The following is a 3,815-nucleotide window of genomic DNA, read 5'->3' as shown; positions in this document are numbered from 1 at the left end:
GGAAAGAAAGAAGGGGGGTGGAGGGAAATGAACAGGAGGAATACAAATATTTTTATGTCTAATGCAGTAAATAAAGGATTTTATGTTTAGATTGGGTTTCGATCATTACAGAAATACTTTTAAAGTTTTTATTAATGTATACATAAAACATTACACACTAATTTAAGCTATACACTTAATGATGATTCAATTTGTTTCCATATTATTCTACAAAGTATATATTTCAGGTGTTTGTTTTGTTTTTTTTCCTAAAATTCTGGAAATAGCTTGGATCTAAGGATCTAAGGACAATTAAGGGGAACTTCATATGTTTTACACAGTGGGTATAATCTTTTGAAATGTCTGAACACAAACTAAGGGACACAAAAAAAATGTGCTGAATACAACATAATAAAAACAAAGAAATATAGCAAAAAATGTCATATTAAAGAGCAAGGTAGGGACACGAAGTACTCAAAAGCTCTTTATGTATCTAAAGCATCATCTTAGGAGAAGGGATGCATCTGGATCACAGTCTACAATAGAACTCCTAACCACATCCACATTGCTGGGTCTCTCCATTGGTTAAGCTTGACAGTTTCCCATTTAAAAAGGAGACATACTTTTGAATATGCCTCTTATAGCATGCTTGATATGTGATTTAAAATAAATTGGTTCATTTAATATTCAGGAGTTAACAATTAATGTTTTTAATTGGGTTGGGGGGTTTTTGTTGTTTTGGTTGTTTTTACATCTCTACCTCCCTAGTCACTAAGCAAAGCTGAGAGCACTGCAAGTATTGCGTTTTGCTTTGTTACTTCTCTCTGTAAACTTTAAACATGGGGAAGAAATCTGTTTCCTTGTTTTTCTATTTTAAATTTGAACTCCATCAAAGCATAATTTGTGCGTTTATAAAGAATGCTAGAATTTGACTGGAAGAAGCCATTTTTAAAAAAGAAGATACTAACATAACAAAAGTTAATTTCATTTTCAAAATTTGTTTTGGAAATCTAAAATCCATTTGTTTTACAAATTGTTGGTGAAATTGTGGAAAATGACTGCATTTTCACATTACTGAACATACCATACAATATTTAAGGAGAGCTGAAACAGTATTATTTAGATCTATTTCAAATTTCATTTAAACAATCTACTGGTTTGCAATCTTACCTAAAAATGAAACGTGATATTGACCTCAAAATTATATTGATTATGTCTCATTACTCTAGCCAAGTCTGACTTGCCATTTCTTCCCTAAAATGAATCCAAATATCCATTGGATTGTTTTAAAATCACTGAAAATCATCTCCCTGAAATGAATAATTTCGCCTGAAATGAACACAGTAAAAGTGTGGCAGGAGGACAGAATGAAAAGGTTAAGATTTCAATACCTTTTTGTTTGCTTTATGATATTAGAATGAATGTCATTACTATGCTGAAAACGATGAAACCCTTTTCAAAGAACTTGTCATCACTGAATCAGTTGGGTCTCAGGCTGTCTTGAAAAGAAGCCCTCTGCCTTTCAATCAATCCCACTCATAACATGTCTTTCAGTAGACTGGAAAAGATTTTGAATAATGTGCATTTTCACGTGTTTTATTTCAGATTAATATTCACAGTTGTCATTCTCTTGACAAGAACAATAGCTCCTTCTGGTGTTTATACTTGCCTCTTAGAAAAGAAAAAAAACCATTGCCTTTCTTTACTCTCCAGAGTACTTTTATTACATTGGAGATATGCAAGCAGCAGCAAATATTACTTCCCCTTCTCCTATGGAAGAGTTTGATTTCTCATTTCAGAGAAACAAAAACTAAATTCCAGCCAAATTCTCTGTTTAAATGTCCATCTAGATTTAGACAGCTAATTTTAAGATAGATATGTTTTAAATAGATATTAACAAACTTTAAAGTACATGAAAAACACTTGCTGTTGCATAATGAGTTTTCAGATAATAAGTAATGTTTAGGAGGAAAACCAACTGCTATAATTTCTCTCAAATAATATTCATAACTGGAGGCCCAAAACATGCACACAATTAATGTGATCAAAGTATACAACATGTTTTATTTATCTTATTCTATACAATGTTTCTTGTTGAACACATGCATTCATTTATCCTCATGAACAGTAACATATACTTCACGAAATTAAAATATTGTAAGAGGCTGGATGGGATAAAGGAGGGAGAGAAATAGCCTTGCTCTGTCAGTTTAGTAAGCATAAGTATTGCTCATAAGTAAGCTGCAGGCATTTAAGATACTTTTAAACCACATTAATTCCTAAGAGACTGTGTTCAAAATATAGTTATCTGCATTTTCCAATGTTCTTTGACATTAGATTGCCTCAGATATCTTACAATATACTTCGAGCTTTAAGGTTCTTTTGCGTTTTCCCTCTTGGTATTTTTATGCATTGCTGGGATATTTGTTGTTGAGCTCTTCCATGTTTGGGTTCACACATTTTGGATCTTTGAACCTGTTTCACCAAAACTATTTTAGTTCCCTTTCTCTTTCAATTTACAGACTACAGCCTAGAGGTGAAAAGAAGTAATTCTCTTTGTTACCCTCTTTGAGCTTATCAGTGCTCTTAGACCTGCTGTTGTATCTTAACAATTGTTCATATGCCACTGATTTGGACCACAACTAGATGAGAGTCTGTTTGGCCAACAGTGTACCATGAACACATAAAAGCTGTATGACATTTACAGATTCACAGAATAAATTAGATTGGAAGAGGACATCATCTAGTTCATTTGAAGCAAGCCCAGTTGGAACAGAGGGCTCAGAGCCCTGCTCAGGTGAGTTCTGAATGCCTCCCTGGATGGAGATTCTACAAATTGTCTCACAAACTTCAATGTTTTACTATCCTCATAGTAAAAACATGATTTTTTTTTTTTTAAATCCTGAATCTAGTCGTAATTTACCATGTCCTACCTTACTTCTATTGCCTCTAGTCCGGTCACTGTTTACTCTTTCCAGAGATACTTTTCTCTCTCCACTGATAACAAAATGATCATAGATACTGCCCCTAATTCTTTCAACTAAATATTTTATTTGGAGGAATTCAGAAGAGGCATTGTCTGCATCATTTATAACTTTATGAGGAGAGACTGAAGCAGAGAAGGGATACTGAGGCATGCCTGCACAAGCAGGAAAGTAAAATACTCTCCAAAAATAACAGTGGAAATATAAAGGATGAATACACACAGGCACTTTAATACCTCTTGAGAAAGTTATATTTTAGCATCCCATTTTCATCTAGTCTTCTACTGCCTGATGTTTCTCTCTGCAATACATCAAACATTAATAAAGACCTAGATAGAAATTGCATTTCTTTTCCTAAAAACAGCAGCCCTTTGGACAACAAATGCATACTGTATTTTTGTATCATACAACTTCATTTGCAGTAGCTGTGCTTGACAAGTTGAATCAGAACACAGAAGAGGACATCAGCAAACATTTAGAAAACTTGTCTCTCTAGCCTATTAATTGAAAGCTTATTTCCCTTCATTATTTTTTTAAATGCATTGAACTGCTGCGCTGTCACTAATGAAGCCATGACTTTGCCTATAACTGAATCTTTTAATGCTGGAGTTTATGATTTCTCAAATTCCTTTGAGGATAAATAGAGAAAAATCCAAAAAGTATGTCAGTTTTTATGTAATTTATTTTTCCTGTCAGTTATGATCTAGCTTGGAAGAGCCTTGATTCAGGATACAAGTTGTATTAATTTCCTTTCTAGAGCTGCAGAGAACTTTGCACAATTCCTTCTAATTCCTGTGCATTGTTCCTTTCTCTTAGGTCTGACTATCCAATCCCTGCTGAACAATTTATAAA

At 33.4% G+C, this 3,815-nt stretch overlaps 1 protein-coding gene across 1 annotated transcript in view; it reads right to left on the bottom strand.

Annotated features, from left to right (window-relative positions):
- Positions 1–3,815, bottom strand: part of CSMD1 (CUB and Sushi multiple domains 1) — a 1,107,925-nt gene that overhangs the window by 334,366 nt on the left and 769,744 nt on the right. The window lies entirely within an intron of this gene.

The sequence above is a fragment of the Corvus brachyrhynchos genome, unplaced genomic scaffold (genome assembly GCF_000691975.1).
Source record: "Corvus brachyrhynchos isolate BGI_N302 unplaced genomic scaffold, ASM69197v1 scaffold136, whole genome shotgun sequence".
NCBI classification, from domain to species: domain Eukaryota; kingdom Metazoa; phylum Chordata; class Aves; order Passeriformes; family Corvidae; genus Corvus; species Corvus brachyrhynchos.
This window is presented reverse-complemented; position numbering and strand designations above follow the sequence as displayed.